Source organism: Diuraphis noxia, unplaced genomic scaffold (assembly GCF_037042655.1).
Source record: "Diuraphis noxia isolate RWA-SAM2 unplaced genomic scaffold, SU_Dnox_SAM2 contig0001, whole genome shotgun sequence".
NCBI lineage: Eukaryota > Metazoa > Arthropoda > Insecta > Hemiptera > Aphididae > Diuraphis > Diuraphis noxia.
Genome location: NW_028301711.1, coordinates 7,116,167 through 7,134,939, shown reverse-complemented (window position 1 = coordinate 7,134,939; position 18,773 = coordinate 7,116,167). Strand labels below are relative to the sequence as shown.

Sequence of the window (18,773 nt, the reverse complement as noted above, 5' to 3'; positions counted from 1 at the left end):
CCTAAACCTCCCACCAATTGAAGATAACGTCATTATAACTACTATTGTATAGAAAAGGTCGTGTGCTTAGTTAACGAGTTAGGTAATGACTATCTAACAGGACAACAGGTGTGTTAAATTAAAATTCAATAATAAAAACAAGTAGGTACCTACCATTGTAAATACTCTCAGATTTGAAAAACCGACGAAGTTACTTTGTTTTACCTATGCTATAAATATGTGTATTTCTTCATTTAATAATAAATATAATCACTGTAATAGGTTTGTTAAATTAGGCATTATGAAAAAAAAAATATATTCTATCACCAACATTATTGTTTTTTTTTTTTACAGACCATTATTAATAAACAGTGAGTTATAGCCCGGTCGCTATAATAAGACAACAGACAACAGGCAACAGGTATTGATTTTTTGACTAATGGTGCGGTTCGGTTACAGTTGTGCGCGGGGTTATGATTACTGTTCTTGAATGCTGCAGAGGGTACTCACGAATTGCCTTCCCCATCTGACCCTCGAATTGCCTCCCGTGATTTTTTTTTTAAAAAAGGTTGCACGAATTGCCTCCCGAAAAAAAGTAGTGACTCTCTTGTACTAGAATCGCCCACGATAGTTATAATTAATCGATTTAGGTATAACTTTACATATTAAATAAATTGAGAAAATAATACATAAAATAAATATTTTAATAAATAGACTGTCAGGTGTAATAACAATAAATAATAATACGTATAATGAATAAATTTACTATTTTCGAACTGGATTTCATTACACTTATTAATTTTTAAATAAGTAGAACATAATTTTTTTGTACACGTCCATCGCTTAACGCCATAGGCTAAATTTTTTTGGAATCCAAACTTAAAACCATCACAAATTAAAATTATTTTGCGTTTTTCACTAATAACATTCATTTTTATACCACTGCGTGTAATTTATTGTTATTTACGAAACTGACCGTGTTAAACGGTGATAACGGACTAATCTTTAACTGATAATCAATGATCGACAAGATTGTTGGATTTGGCAAATTAATCTGCCTGGGAAATACTGTATGTCTTAAAATAATATTTTTGAAAATTATGGAAATAGACATAATCGATATCATCGACAGTAAAAACTATCGATAATCTAAGGTATAAGTACTATGGGAGACAATTCGAGTAGACTGTTCGGGTAAACTCGAAACCTTCCGAAAACATCCGGAGACAATTCGAGTGAAAAAAGCTTACCTACCTGAATTTGGGAGGCAATTCGAGTGTCGCCGGCAGAGCAGCACATGCAAGTTGTTAATTTGTAATTGTTTAACCGCATTGTTAACTCAGCCCTTATGTTAGCCATAGGAAACATGATTTTTTCACCAAAATTAACATGAGAAATTCTTCTAGATTTCTGATATATTGTTTGTGAATTTTACATTTTTTATGTAAATTTCAAATTTCAAACTAAAATATAATCGATCTAAATAAAAAAATTAAAATTTGGAACGATAGCATCAAGAAGTACTTATCACGTGTATTTTGGTAAAAAAAATCATGTTTTTACGTCCAAATTTCGTAACCAGAACGGCCTCTTAATATACATGCAGATTTGTCTGTAACTTGACTATTTCTAATTAAGTAAATATTAATATATATATATATATATATATATATATATATATATATAAAGCCGAAGATAATATTTTCAAATTCTTAGATTTTATGTGTCACTTAAAAAGTGTCCTGTGGCGATAAAAACTTTTAGTTTTCAAATGAGAACCCCCCTTTTTTACTGTAAATTATTTAGCGGCTAATTTTTTGTTAGAATTTTAGTGCACTGAAATTAAAATCCTAATGTGTACCTAGGTTTATAAGATATTAAGATATGTATAATAGTCTATGATGGATTTGAAAATATAAGTCATTAATATTAATCTATCAACATAAATAATTTGTGAAAACGACCTTAGTGGCTAAGTATCATCAATACTAATTCCAATAGGTAGTACGTGTATTTTATACTTCAATAAAACGATTTTTAAGGACAATTATCCTTAGTACAAGCAATTCAATAACTAAGAAACTACTAATTTGAATTTTTAATTAGGTACATCAAAATTAAAAAAAAAAAATTACCTACTAAATAATTACAGTAAAAAGGGAGTTCTCATTTTAAAAACAGAAGTTTTTATCGCCACAGGACACTCCTTAAATAGTACAAAAAAATCTCAAGAATTTAAAAATATGATCTTTAAGTATAATTGAAAATTCAAAAAATTTGAATTTGAATAAATTCATTAACAAAGAAAAGAAATTAAATAAATGTATACTTTATAGTTGTCAATTTAGGTTTAATATTGTCTGTTAAATATGGCAAATAATATTTAAAAGTATGAATATTATAAACCCCCTCATGTGTTAATTTTAATAACTCATTGTAAAATGGTAAATGTTTGTAAATCTATACTCACGACGTCCTACTCTTTGAAATTAAAGTATCAGAAGAGCACAGAAGGGGGGGGGGATTAAAATTTTCCTTACTTTCTTACTAATTTCCACTCGTTCTTTCGAACGAATTCTGGTCTACATCACTCGGGTGAATAAGTTTAATAATATAATATTAATATATAATATAATTAAAATAAAATAAAATAAATATTTAATACCTAATTAATTAATCTTAAATTAGTTCATTGTTATATGCCAGTCGATTGTTAGCCGTGAAAACTAACCAGGAGCTCATAAGGATGCATGCTACGTAGTGCGACTCTGTTAAAAGTATTCGATGAGCCCTTCCCCCACATTAAAATATTTTCAGACGGATCGCGGCTAAAATATATAAAAATAATTATTAAAATGATACTGGGCTTAGTATACAACAATTTAAAATAGTGTATACATATTGCTAGTATACGACGTCACAACAATTAAAGCCTTTAGTGTTTAGACTGGTCAAGTAAAAAAAAATATATATATTTATTTGTACATCAAGTGATTCACTGAGTACTGTCAACCCATTAATAATTTATTCATTAAAATTCCGATTTTTTTACTTTTTAAATATACTCATAAAGTTTTGGTAATTTATTTTTTGTTTTTTGTACTTCTGAAGGAATGATTGTGACGACACAAACTTCTATTTTTTTAAATAAAAACCTCCACCTCACAAATGAAATATGAATGCACATTAAAATGTTTTGCATAATATGTATACCCCCCTCCCACGTTGGTACTTGACAAGAACGTCCTCTGAGTATAGCATACAGGTGTAGCCTATATGCGCCTTTAGGGTTATCGACAAGTATTTTGCGCTAAAATATAAAACATAATACCCTGATTAGTAGCCCATTCAGCTAGCAACGTTACCGTAAGTTGTTTAAATAAAATATGGAAACAATTTGTTGTTTCTAAAATAATATAAATCTTTTAATTCAATCTTTCCACAATATTTATAATTTATAATTATTATTACCTAAATAAAATCCAGAAAAAGAATTAATACAGTCCGTGGAAAAATGTAAGGTGAGTGGATATATAAGGTTAGTCAATCAAATTGTTGTATTATATTACCATATTTTTATATTTGTTGTTATTCCTATTTTTTTTTCATTAATATGGTTAATTAAATGATAAATTAAATATTCAGTGTCTTTAAATTGCTCGTTACGTTCTTGTAGAAATTATCGTAATTTGTCTATTACAGATTTGATGTTACCAGTGTTAACACTCTTTCCATCTTTTTTAAGCATAATAAAAAAGTTATTTTACTATGATTTTATATGAATAACTAAACTAAAACAAAGTAGAATATTAATATATTTTGTAAGATTTTTAACGTATTAAATCGCTGGTGATTAATTAATTGATTGATTACATCCAATCATAGTAAATATTTTATTTTCTGTAATCAATAATAATTCTATATAACCATATAGGTTAATAGTTTTAATAATATTAATGATTCCAAAAAAATATTCAATTTTCATTTGCTTAAAATCTATGCGTAAGCACATTTTTAAAATGCGAATTTGTTAGTGTACTTTTATGTTGCGGTAAATAAAACCGGTGATATAAGTAGGTATTGATATTAATTGAAAAATAGTGTAAAGTATAATACTTTTTAAATGAAATGTATAGTTTATAAATTACTAGTTGGTTTATCCGGCTTCACCCGTTCGCAGTTTTTTTTAACAATTTTTAAATTAAAAAAAAAATGATTTAATTTAATAATGATTTATATTTAAAATTAATTCTATCTTGACATTTTATTATAGGTACATTTGTATGGTTCATAACGAACTGTAAAATTAATAATTTGCTACTATGCCCATTTTCAGAAATAGGTAGTTGAAATATGATATACCATTTTATTATGGACATATTTTCCACCAAATACAATAAATAGTATTTTATTAAAATAAAAATCATGGTTAGGTTAGTAAAAGTAAAAGTATATTTTAAAATTTCTTACTAATATCAAGTAATTAATCATAAATTGTAATAATGACTGACCACAATCATCATAGGAAAAATTATTAAGTTTAGTGGTAATGTCTTATTGGATTAAATCAACTTTACCAATTAAAAATTACAATATTATAATATTACTTAAAGAAATTAAAACGTTCTGCACTTAATTTTAATAAAAATAATTAGAAGGGGTAGGTAGTCTAAAAATATTTAAATGAAGTAGAACTTTGCCCTCCTATCAAATTCGAGCACTGATAGGCTATATCTTTATCTATATTATACATTATTTGTCATAAATAATTTTTTTAAATGTTTTGTTTAAAATTAAAAATACATTTAATCGTAGGTACTTAGGTCTTCAGGTATGTTGTAGGTATAAATATATAGGATAGTTAGGTGTTCAAAAATAAGACACCAAACTAAAAAAAAAAACATATGTTATCTGCAATATTATATAAAATTATATTACAAAAACGCTATACAGTAGTTGGATTTACCTTGCTCTTAAAAAAAAGGTGTATATGAGAAGGGGTTCCGGGAATTGGGCCACAATTAACCTTTTTTCAAAAAGGTAACGGTTATTGGGTCACTATACATTTGTAACAGGTAAACTCGACAATTGCACCACTATTAAATTAATATGTTATTCAAAATAAAAATAAAAGCTAGAAAAGGAACTTTAATTCGAAAAAATTCTATTTATAATAAAATAAATAAAAGGGAAAGATATTTAAAATAATAATCATAGTTTTACTGATCATATTTATTTACTTATAAAGAAAATAATATTCATATTAGTAATTATTTGAAAGATTGTATTTATATACATATTTAATTAAATTTGAGAAATCTGCGTATGGTATAATTTAAAAATAGTTGTTGCTTTTTATTAGAAAAAAGGTAATTAGTTGATGAACGTTATATACTGGTATATTTTTATGATGTACATGTATGGCCTGATCTCAGGCAAACTTTAAAAATATACAGCGTGATTCTTTCATCAAAGAACGCTCATTATTTAAAAAAGTATTGACTTTTTTCAAAATATTTTTTTACAGAGTTTCAAGTTGTCAAAAAAACCAACGTTTTTATTAAAAAATTATATTTTAAAATATTTTTTATCCTTATCATTTTTTTAAGTTTTTACTTTTTTGAGCGACAATATTTAATAATATTAATAATATTTTAATAATAATAATATATTAATAATATTAGTTTTAATTTCATATTCCAGAGCAAAATATTTTTCTAAGTATTTTTAACAACTCGAAACTATGTAAAAATATATTTTGAAAAAAATCAATACTTTTTTAAATAACAAGTGTTCTTTGATAAAAGGATCACCTTGTATATTTAATTTGTGGCCTAATTTCCGGTTATAAAATATAAACAAGTATTTTTAAAAAAACAGGTAGATAAAATGTGGCCTAATTACCAAGCACCCCATGAGAACTATATAAATCTAGAGCACCCTTCTAATTATTTTGAATCACTTCGCCTCACTATCTAAGAGTAGTATATAATTACTTCATTATTCCAGTACCTACCTTAGAGAATCACTTTTATATTACTGTTATACCATAAAAATAACTAAAAATAGAATTTTTTATTTAATTGTGACCAAACATAACAGGTCAGCGACATTTCTAGTTTCATTTAATACAATTGAAAATAGTACTGTATAAGCAGTAATGTCCGATTTTGTTGGATTTCTAAATTGTTGTTAGTGTTTACGTATTATACGTTGTAGGTACCAAGAAACACAGTGAACGCGTTTTAAACGTTACTATTCTACCACAAAACAGTATTAAAGTAACAGGAACTCATACAGACGCGTGTGCAGTTTGTCGAATAGGTATCGGTCGCTGTAATCGGCTGCCGCCGATGTCAAAATCAACACCGAAGAACGTGCAGCGCCAATCACTGCGACCCTGGTACTAATGGAGGCAGTTTTCTGACTTTATTTAGACGCTCAATGGACGGTATGCACACGTACGGCACCAGCATAATATTTTCTCATTGTTCGGCTCTTGTTTTCCAACTGATATCACTATATCAGTGATATCTCCACAGACGCATCAAATTATTATTATTATTATTAAATTGGTACATTATATTTATTTTTTTTATTTTGATATCAGTGGTTATCACACAGGTTATATACATGGATCTTAGGAAATCTTCAAAGACCGTGGTTAAATATTTCTCCGTTATCAACATGGATAATTTTAAGATTTCTTTAATATCTATGGTTATCAACAAATGATATCAACGACCACGAATTTATCTTTAAGTGTGTCTCTGGGTGTGTCTTTAATCGTGCCGACTAAACTGCTATAATATTATTATTGCTTTTTTATTTTTTCAATTTCATATTTTCATCAGAACATTTAGAACATTAGCATTTCAATTACAATCGTCAATTACATACACATCTACCTGCGTCATTTATAAATATGAGCTGCAAAAATGAGGTGTACGAGATATTTTGATTTTTTATAAAATATTGTTATTCGTGGGAAAATCATTGGACGAGTCTGCGGTGAACACGAAAACAATTATTAGGTTGTCAGGAGTATCGAAATGGAAGGTCGACGAATAAACCCATCGAGTTAGCTGAATATCTGGTAAATATGATATATTCTATGACAATATTATCTGATTTGATTTTTTAATAGAAGAGTCGACTGTACTACTTATTTATACTGATTGTTGAGTGTTAATTTACATAATATTATGTGGTTATATTTTTATGGTAATAAAGTAATAAGTATTAGGTATACTAATATAAAATAAGTGTGGTTATGAATAATGGTTTAGGCATTATTAACAGTTCAAGAAATAGTCAAAATAATAACATGGTATTATATTAGAGAACTATAAAAATATTATCGTGCCCGCTGATATCTTCCAATGTCCACTATTAGACACTCGATTGAATTAAAACATAACACTTTATTACTGTTTTGTTTGTTTTGTCCAACAGTGTTGGAGTGACTACATCAAGCGATTAATTTGTCATTTCATTGAATTTGTACTACTTACTGAGCACATTATAAACACACTAAATTTATTAGCAAAAGCGAATGGCAAATCATTTTAAATTTACTTTAAAGTTTAAATGCATAAAAGATTGCTATTTATTTAATAGGCAATAGGTACCTAATTACAGTATTAATTTATTAATTTTCAATTACTATATATTATGTGGAACTGCTAATATTTATTGCAAAGACATAGCAATCAAATTGAAAAATTACTAGTAAGCTACATACCTATCCATACAGAAAATGACAATAACTTCATAAATAACAAATTGAAAAACGATTCAGAGGCGTTTAAGTAGGAAAGGCAAAATCAGAAATTAATCCATTTCATCAAATCATTGTATGACGAAAAATTAATTTGGTATGTATAATTCTCTAAATTTGTAGTTGTACTTATTTTGAAAACATGATTTACAATAGAATTTTGTAATTATAATTTTGGATAATAACTTTGAAAGCATATTTTGCTAGATTTTAGTAGATACAAATTGTGTCTTTATTGTCATGATTGATTATACCTTATTAATTTGAAGAACAATAATAATAAAAAAAAATATGATTATAGGAATACAAAAGCAGTTGTAATTTACAAATGGCCGACTTCAGAATCATCAATGTGCTAAGCTTGTATACAGGACGTTCCATTTCTGTCAATTACTTTACGTAAGCTTACAAAAATATTTGGATGTAAATATAAGTAATATTAAAGGTTTATTTAATCAATAGCATATAGTTTATTTGATTCTAACTACTTTTTGATTGGTTAATTTAATAACAGATATCAGTGTAGCAATCAGTAATTTTACCAGGTGTGGATTGTGGATAGTAATGATAAATTTAATATCATATTTGCTTGCAATCATATCATAAACTCTGTAGTTCATTAAGTTGGTACAGAGTTACACACAATTAGAATGTTTTATGTACCATCTAATATATCAATTCATATCTTTAGTAACTATTGATGTAACATTATGATTACAATTTTGCAGTCAAGTGAGAAAATATTTATCTAAACAATAATTAAAATTTAACAAATAGTTATTATAATCTTACTTTAATTTAGTCCATCTCTATGTTTTTTGTATTTATGGAAGCTTTTACTACTTTTCATACAAAATTGTGTTGGAATATGCAAAATGTAATTAATAAAGATGTATGCATGATGCAACATTAAATATTTTGTGTTTAAATTTAAATTTAAATACTCAATATCCATTGATTTGATACCCAAAAAGTATCAATCTAGTTTTGTTCATAGATATTTATGTATGCATGTATGTCTTGATAAACATTATAATTTATAAATAATAAAGTAAAATAAGTATTTAATTAATAATATGAAGAAAAAACATTTTGAGTACATTTTATAGATAGCTTTAATTATTATTAATAAATAGTTGATATGGTTGAATAATGTATGTATATTTTTAGGATCTGATGAAGACATACCAATACACCACATATTGCTGTTGCCGCCATATTAGATTAACCAACCATTGAAGATGCCGTATACATAGTAGATCCAAACATAGTTGCAATTAAACCAGAAGTCAACATTATAGAAGGTGATATCTGTAAGAGACTTCAAAATTATATTTTCATTTATCATTATTAGGGCTAAAAGGTTGTAGATGTTGCATATTATTTTATATACTTTCGATTCATAGCAGACCAACCTAAAATACAAGTTATACAATAGTTCTTAAACCATTAAAGGTTCAATAAAACAGTTTAATTTGTTTATGTCTGAAAAAGGACAATTTTTTATTGGGTCTGCCTTGTTAAACTATAGGTAATGAGTTTAATGTGTTTCCGCTTGAATTGCTCTACAAAAAATCTGCACTAATGTTTGTACATAAAAAAATCTAACTTTTTCTTTATTAAACAGAATGAGGCTTAGTGGGGAAGATAGATCATATAATATTAAAGTGTTATTTACTAATAAAAGTTTTGGTCAAAAGTTGATTAATTATCTGAGTCTTGTAATTTTTAACGCCTTGCCAATAGATGTAAAAAAAAATATTTTTAACAATAAAACTAACATAAAAAAATGTATAAATAATGTTTTATTTAGTGAACTAAGGCAATGTCTATTATAAGAAAAATGTATACTTTTGGTCTCTCTTAATTATTTTACAGTGTTTGTTATTATTTGTTAAATTAATTAATTAAATCACATATATGTAGTGTTACTCCCTACACCTAACCTTGCTTAAAGGTGTAGGTAATTTTTATAACTTCTTTAAATACTTTGTTTGTATTAAGTTTTTCAAATAATAAAAATTCATAAATTCATTCATTCATTCATTCAGTTTAGTTGTTTAATATAATTAAAACAGAATTGATCTTTTTTTTTATTAATCTGTGTATTTTAAATTTTAATAATAATATTGCATTTAATACTCAATATTATTTAATCCAGATATTTATTGTTATGGTCACAGTTGACCATTAATTGACAGCGATTCAATATGCATTTCACCTCTATCACACTAATATTATGACTTTCTATTTTTCAAATATATTTTTTCCGTTTAATAAAATGTCAAAATAGCAAAGTCAAGTGGAAATATCAAAAATAGTTTTCGCCATATTTGAAATATTATAAATTTATTTTTCTATATTGTACATTTATTTAAGTGCAAATCTTTAATTTTGAATTGTGATAAATATTTATTACATTTTTTTTACATATTTTACTGTTCTTTTTTTTGTGCATATTTACATGTATGTTTTTCATTTTTAGCCCCTATAACTTCTGAGCCCTATTTATTATATGAATTTTGATTATTTGGGTTAATTACGAATAATTAGTTATCTCTATCAAAAAATATTTTTATTTTTAAATTACCTTGTAAATTATTAAACAATTATTCATTTCTAGATTATGATGAAATGGACTTAGTCATTCCTGAAGATGAAAAATTGAATACATCACAACAATTATTGAATAACACTGGAGGAGAAGAAATTACCTTTGTACAAGTTCCTCAAGATCTCTATTAACTCAATCCCAATCAGATGAAGAAAATATTTGTATTGCATGTAGAGTAGTTTTAAGGATACACGCACTTGTGCCTTGTGGGTATAGAGTATATGTATATATTATGTATTACAGTTAGAAGTATAATTATATCCACTGTGTAACAGTGATTTTGATATGACATATTTTTAATGGGATGAGATATTTAGAATCTGATAACAAAAATGTGTACAATTTAGATCATTCTAATTGAAATAAACATAAATTTACCTTACATACTCTCACATATTTTGGTATAAATACATATTTTTATTATTTTTTATTGATTTTGGAAGACTATAAACATTATCTAATTCGTATTAATTAACAAGATTAGTAATTTTTGACGACCACCAAAAATAATATGTGAACTAGATGGCATTTATATATTTATATACTTATTTTCTTCATACGGTATTCTACTACATAGATTAGAACTAGTTTAGTTATCACGTTAATATAAAATACTTTCTGTACTACTCTGTTGTTGATATAAGTAATGTTGAATGGTATAAATATAAAATGAGGAAGTGGTATCTACTTACTCGAAAATCGTTTACGTTTTTGTAGTTGCATTTACAACATAATCTCGTGTAGGCATATGGCTAATTTTTAATTTTAATTTATAAAATGCTAAAAGTTGTAAAATCGAAATTGATATATTACTCCCCTATCACATCTGTTGACGTAGAACAGTCTGTTAGTCAGTGCAAGAGTTCTCCGACTAAACTATCGCAATTTTTAGTTATCTTTAAAAAAAATATGTTGTTTCTCATTGCTTTGTCTGGAATAAAATACTCTTAATTGTATACCTGCATCATTTTTATAACTTTTATTTATAAAATATTATTTTTTTTTTTTTTGTAATTTTCATCACTATTACCTACATTTTTTTGATATTTAGATATTTTTTTGTTTTTTTTTTTTTACATATTTTGATTTTTTTACTGCAATAAAGTCCGTTTCTTAGACATTACGTATCAGGTAGAATATAAAAGATTTATTTATTTATATCAAATACTAGATTCCTACAGCTATCACTTTAACCTACATAATTATAACTAGGTATCTCATTAATATTTTATTATTTGTAAGCTTATATTATACTTTTATACAATGTTAATTCTACTACCTACCATATGTTACATTTACTATATTTATATGATGGTGTTAAAACGCTCGCACTATGTAGTTTAAGAATTTTAAATCCATTTTAATTTCAAACTGTTTTAACGCCATCAAATAAATGTAGCAATAGAGAATATAAAGTTAAATCAGTTGTCCAAAGAAGGATAGATACAATTCAAACTTATTTATAGATTTTTTATCTTTATTAAGATTGTCTATTATTACTATTATTATTTAAATAAAACATTCATCATATTATATTAAATATGTTTGGATTGTTCGGTTGTTTTAAATGATGACAATATTATATAGATTAAACTATTTTATTTAGATTACATAATAATGTGAAAAATAATGCATTATTTTAATTACGAACTGTGTATTGTTACATTTTAAATGACAATTATAATATTATCAGAGGGGTGTACAACATTTTGGTTCTCGGTGGTGCACATTAAAACTTTTTTTAAATTTTAATAATAATTCCTTCTGTGATAATTGATTTCAAACTATCTAAGCAATCTAAACAAAAATAAGTATAGGCAAACTAAGTTGTGCATAAGCAATTTAAAAATTAATTAGCGTGGAATCTGCTTAATTGGGACATATAAGGCGGTGACTATTTGTCCTCATTACCCGACTGTCTCAATTAACCAAATAAATGATAAACCGAAACTACTTAAGTGCATAAATATATATAATAATTAATAATGATAATAACTTTTTATAAAAAAATACATACATTTATATTTTATTTAAAAATGTCATATTATTATTATTAGCAGTAGTACCTAGTACCTTATATGTTATATTTACTATTTAGAATTATTATATCGCAAATTAATTAGTTAAAATTATTATTATTATGTATAAAAAAAAAATTAACCGATTAACCTACTTAATTTATGTTTCGTTAGGCTGCAGAAAATCGTTCGTCCATTCTTCTTTAATGTAATCTATTAAGACTTAGTTTTATACTAATATTATATAATTACACTTTAGATAAGAAAGTAGAAAATTTATGTCAGAATAATATCTAGTTAGAAACCTTTATTTTTGTCCCTTATAACCGACGGTTTGTTTTAGATAAACAAAGTTAAATTGCCTTAAATGAATTCATTCTAGACTATTTATCCCCTTTAAGCTGTTGTCCCCTTAATGCCGTGTCCCAAATAAGCGAAATCCACTGCATATTATTTTTCGTGAAATTATTCAATTTTTCAGTAAATTATTACAATTACAACGCAGTATTTTCTTGATGAAATAATAAAGTTTTTAAAAAACTCATTAACAAATAACAATAATTCATCATTATTTATCTAAGCTTGTGATATTTTATATTTGATACTTGTAGAATTCATTTTAAGTAATGATTTAATTATTAATACTTTAGGAGTCTAATAACATTATTCACATACAGAATTCCACAAACAAAAATATATAAAAAAACTAACCAATCCATTAAGGTTTTTATTTAATAATTACTGCTGACTTTGTAGAACTTGGGTGAAAGGCTGGGGGTGCGTATTATATGAATTAAACTTTTATACTAATAAATAATAACTATTACTTTTAACAAAATATAGGATGTTATAATGAAAATAATTGAAGAAAAGGGATTAATATAGGCAATTTTATATACATATCTAAAACATTTATCCTTTGAAAATCCATTCGTGTTTGAGAAGCCACATGATAACTTAACTTTAAGGAACATTTTATAGGCAACTTTATCTGCCTTCTGCTGTCGACCATGTCATTGTGTTAGTTGAAAATAATCATTAGTGCACTTATGCACTATATTTTTACATGATTTTCTTGTCCAATAAATTATATTTATTTAAATTACTGCTAATTTAGACTTCAGTATAACATGGTCAATCTCTTTTCTCTCAATTATTTGATTTGCCATTATTCATTCATTAATTTTTAACATTAGTCGATTTGAACTGGAGTAGAATTTGAAGTAGCGAATTAAAGTTCACTATTTGATACCTACTACAATAAGTGAAATTTACCTTACCCATTTTCTAAATTGAAATTGTACGATATAATTGGGAGAAATTTAGCCTGTTGTTAACCTAACTTATTGACTATTATATTATCTATTTTTTTGACAATTTACAATCACTACTGGTTGCTAATCGTTTCATATTAATATTATTATTATTTTATTCAACTTTCATATTTTTGCAAGTACCTACTTGAATTAATATAGTCAAATCTTGTCAATTAATTTAATTATTTTCATATTTAATCGTTTGTGAATTTTATATAACCACCAAACCTGACTGCATTGTGCGTTACATAAGTAACATTGATGAAACTGTGAACACTATACATACTTATATATAGTTAAATATCTGTTTAGTTAATTTATATTGTTTCTGTCACATTGTAGAGCCAAAAGACTACTTGTTAATATTTTTATTTTATCTTCTTAAATCAGTTATAATAGTGTTTGATGTACAATTACTGTCAAATTGTTGCCATTATTAAAATTACAATTTGTATGATTTATTATTTGTATGTAAAATTTTAATATTTACCTAATATACAAGATTTTTTTTTAAAAGCCCGTCCTATTTTCATGGTTAAATTATAGGTACATATATTCAAATGAGCCGTTGATACGATAAACTACTTTTTTTTCTTCAAATAGAGACCCTCCTTTTTACTTTAAGTTATTTGGCAGATGTTTTTTAAATTTATAAATCAAAATTAGAATAAGTAGTTTTTGAGTTATATCACTGTGTAGTAAGGATACGTGTCTCTAGTACTATCCACTAGGTTAAATGGACGTGAAAGCTTAGATTATTTGAAAATGTTTGTAACTAGTAAATACTATTGATCCTTAAATATAAAACAATTATAAAAATATGAATCAAGTATAGGTAATAAAATGCTACATATTATGTTACATAATTTAATTTATATTTTTGCTGAGAATTTTTATTTACCTAAATTAAAATTCTATTGAGCAATTTCTGAGTTGAATAACTTAGTGGGTACTAAGGATAATATATCTATGACAATGAATTAAATATATATGGGGGCTTAAATGATTCAAAAACTTAGTGTCTAATTATTATTGATCTATCGATATAAATAGTTTCCATCTTATACCAAATAAGATGGTAAATACATCAATCTGAAGCCCCCCTAAAAAAATACCACTCAGAGTGGCCGCCTTTCTTTAAAAATGTAACTGATCCAAATTATATACTTCATTACACCATAGAGTACTGATAAATTTACAGCGTAGTAACGTATTATTGTAACGACGTTATCTACTTTGCGTTACGTAACTTCATTAGAATTATTTTCAAGTAACGAAATTTAATTAAAATTACTTTTGATGAGTTACAGTTTTTACGTGTTTAGTGTCTATTTCGAATTGAAAAATAATAACAACAATACATATTATACAATAGCATTTGTCTATAAATCTGTCTAATGCTTTTGTTAAGTATAAAAATATATTTAATTTTAATTCGCCTTAATTCAGTTTTCAATTATTTTCATGTTTACTTACACCGTAAATTGCGATTGTATTAAATTAAATTAATTATTTAATTTGATTTTTCTATACTCTATTCAAAATAAGACCGTGACCAGGCGGCCCAGTTGTGCGCATGGGCGTGGCTTTTGTTCTATAGTAGCCACCAGAGCCTCGGTCACGTGATCGATGCTCATGAATGGAGTCTGACCGCCGCCCGACGAAAACTGGTCGCCGCCGGGTCACGGTCTTATTTTGAATAGAGTATAAATATAATAAATAATACAGGTTTACGGTATGTTTCCTATGAATATAAAAACATGGACTGTTTTGGTAAAAATTTTATTTTCTTATTAATTTTTAATTCCTATAAACTATACGTAAACGTACGACAAAGAGCTGTTAATTTTATTATTATTTCAGATTTGATGTCTGTCCATCAGTTAACAGAGCCACATACCCGTATCGTTTATTTTGTGTTTAATATTCCTTGTTAATTGTCTTGTATCATTTATTTGTTTTTTATACTTCTCATTCAGATTATACTTTTTTATTATACCGTGTATTTTCTATATAGGATACTAGTAAAATGACAATTAATTGTTTAGAAATTAAAATTATAATAATTTTTTTTTTGTAACCAGAAAATAATGTAGTTACTTTTAAATTTGATAAGTAAAGTAATTTTATTTCATTTATCTCTATTCTCTAAGCAACGATTAAAGAAGCTTAATAACTTTTTAAAACTAATTTATCCTTCATTACATAGATAAAAGTATACAATTTATATTTTTTCATCTATTTCTATATTATTTAAAGAAATTTACTGGTTAGTTATTTTTCAGCGTACCAAGTATCGCGCGCCGAAAACGTGAGATGAAAACACATACTATGTAACTGTGGTATGTGATGATAAAGAAAATTTTCCTGAAAACTTGCAGGTAATTGTCGATTCAATTAACGCTAAACATAAAACATTTAAAAAAAATTTGCAAAAAAAGTTTTCCTCCCCGGCGGGGAATCGAACCCCGGTCTCCCGCGTGACAGGCGGGGATACTTACCACTATACTACCGAGGATTAGGATGTAATTACTGAATTAAACACCTTTTATTTATACGTGGGTATTTTTCACGATATTTTATAACCTTTTAATCTAGGTTCAATGTATGTGTAATATAATTTGTTGTTTATTTAGGACGAGGACGACACACGCATGTGTTGTATCAGTCTTACATTCTTACTAACATAGGTACACCATGATAAATTAAAAACTCATGATAAATAATAATATATTTCACTCTATAATTTTAAAAATTAGAGTGAAATAATTTTTTATAAAATGTAAAGGTAAGATTTTTATCTAGGACATCTAATAGGTTTTTATTTATTATATTTTTTGTTTTAAAGTGAGTTATTAGTATTTTAAAATTATAAATCATTTTTACATATTAAAATGTTCATAACTCGCTTTAAAGTTAAAATATAAAAACGTGCCTATGAGTAAAATGTATATTTTATCTTAAATTTTTGTTAAACTTACCGTTATAATTATTTTAAAAAACTGTTGGCGTTGATGAAAATATTTGTTTTGTATCATTTTGTATGATTAAAAAATAACATTGATATATTTTTAAAAATATACCTATTTTTTAGTGTTCTTCGATGTACAAACATTGAATTTTTATTTAGAAGGTAGTTTATGAGTTATAAGGATTTTAAGTTTACCTAGGTAAGCGAAGCAGAGAGCCAAGAAGTATACTAACTGTGATAGGTATCCCACAAAATGTGGAGCAAATGAATAACGATATAGCCGCACCGTTGATAGACGTAGGAAAAGAATGGGTAAACTGACCACCCTAAAGTTAGACTAGATAAGTTCTTAAATTTTATAACATGTTAGTTAACTATTTTAAATTTGTTTGATTTCAATAGATAAATAAATTGTCCTTATAAAAAATAACAATGTGGCCACTTTACCTAGTGTGCGTAAAGTGGTCAGTGTGATCGGATAAACTGGCCAGTCCGTATTGAAATATTGTTATGTCTATAGTTTGATTAAAACTATCTTACAATCTTAAAATATCTATTTGATTAACTAAAAATGGCTTGAAAAATATTTTATTACGTTTTTAGTGTAATAATAAACAATATTATGCCCTTTAAGCAATAAAAAAAAACCCCAAATGATATTTAGCGTCAAACGCTGTTTATCATTGTAATTTTGATTACCATCTATTATTAATATTATGATAATAATATTTTGTAACTGTTTCCAATAATTTTCTATTCATTTTTTATTATTTATATTATTACGTGCATAATAAACAAAGCGGTATTTCTTCCATGTTCAGCGTATATTATTGTACCAGTATTTGTGATTTGAAATGATCACTAGCGCAATATAATTATACTGTTGCATTGAAACGTCAATGAGATGTGACGCTCAATTTAATTGTTTGTACTACGCTGTCTATCGCGATTCGGAAACCAAATCCCGCAGGGAAATGCATTGACAAATTGGATTTTGTTATCACCGCGCCCCACCGATTCGCCAACGACCGCCAGCAGGATTTTGCTGATTCATTTATTAAATGCTTGGGCCCGAACATTGTCGGCAGTTAAATTATACGCATTGAAAACGATTTAATGAGAAATCCGCTGTAATAATGACCACGTCTGTTTTCATTACCTTTATCAAATAAAAAATCGAGTAAGCTCGGTCCAATCCAATTTATTTCAGTTTGATTTATATTATATAAATAACCTTCCATACATATTAATTCAGTGGTGTGTGGTGAGATTTTTAAGCTTAAAAAAATAACCCCATTAGAAATGTAAATTTGAATTTGAAAAAATAAATAAAATTATAATTACCAGGAATAAAAATAATTAACAACTGTATAAACTTAAATGATACCTTCCTATCTATAGAGGTCAAATAAGTAATATCTTATGACGGAAGTTATGTGTCTATGTATAACAATATTAGGGTTTTGAATTCGAAATATTTCAACGAAATTATGAAAGTAATATGTAATATTTATCTTTAAAACGTATTTAATTGCAGTTTATTAGAAATTATTATTGATATCTAGTGTTTGAAAATTTCATGAAATTTCATGATGGTTTTATTTGGTTAGGTTATTGATGAAAAATCATTAATAATATTTGTACCTATTTGAAAGAATTTCAAAGTTTCACGTTTTTATGAAATATATCAAAATTAAATGTACTTCAGACACTATTGACAACAGACAAAAATATCAATATTGAATCACTTATCGACCAAGGTTTACGAATTCCTATTTATTATGTTAATGTTTATTAGTATGGGATATCTACATGGTATTATTTTATAGTAAATTGTATGTAATTTTCATTTATAAATTGAATCCTCCGTTATTAGGTACCTACTATTTATTAATATTTGATCAAATAAACCAATTTTTAAAAGTATTAGCTTATGATTTCAAACTTTTAAATATATAATAATAGTAATAAACAATTCATTTTTATTCTTCATCAATGAATAAAAATAAGTAAAATAATTAATGTCATGAATTATTTAAGATTATTCAACTTCTATTGTAAAAATATGTTAGGAGCCTTGTATTAAATTGTCAAA

The 18,773-nt window shown here is 26.0% G+C and overlaps 1 long non-coding RNA gene and 1 other non-coding gene across 5 annotated transcripts; one reads left to right on the top strand and one right to left on the bottom strand.

Annotated features, from left to right (window-relative positions):
- The first annotated feature begins 6,679 nt into the window (after positions 1-6,679).
- On the top strand, positions 6,680-14,120 carry LOC149059387 (uncharacterized). 4 transcript variants are annotated; one of them, XR_016189856.1, is made up of 5 exons: positions 6,680-7,075; positions 7,683-7,856; positions 8,061-8,158; positions 8,930-9,072; positions 10,383-14,120. It is a non-coding gene; the product is annotated as an uncharacterized LOC149059387 (long non-coding RNA). The 4 variants fall into 4 exon arrangements; XR_016189853.1 differs by having other exon boundaries at positions 6,692-7,075; positions 8,930-9,063; XR_016189855.1 differs by having other exon boundaries at positions 6,703-7,075; positions 7,736-7,856; positions 8,930-9,063.
- A 2,033-nt stretch (positions 14,121-16,153) lies between these two features.
- TRNAD-GUC (transfer RNA aspartic acid (anticodon GUC)) lies at positions 16,154-16,225 on the bottom strand. Its single transcript has one exon. It is a non-coding gene; the product is annotated as a tRNA-Asp (tRNA).
- Between the last annotated feature and the right edge of the window lie 2,548 nt (positions 16,226-18,773).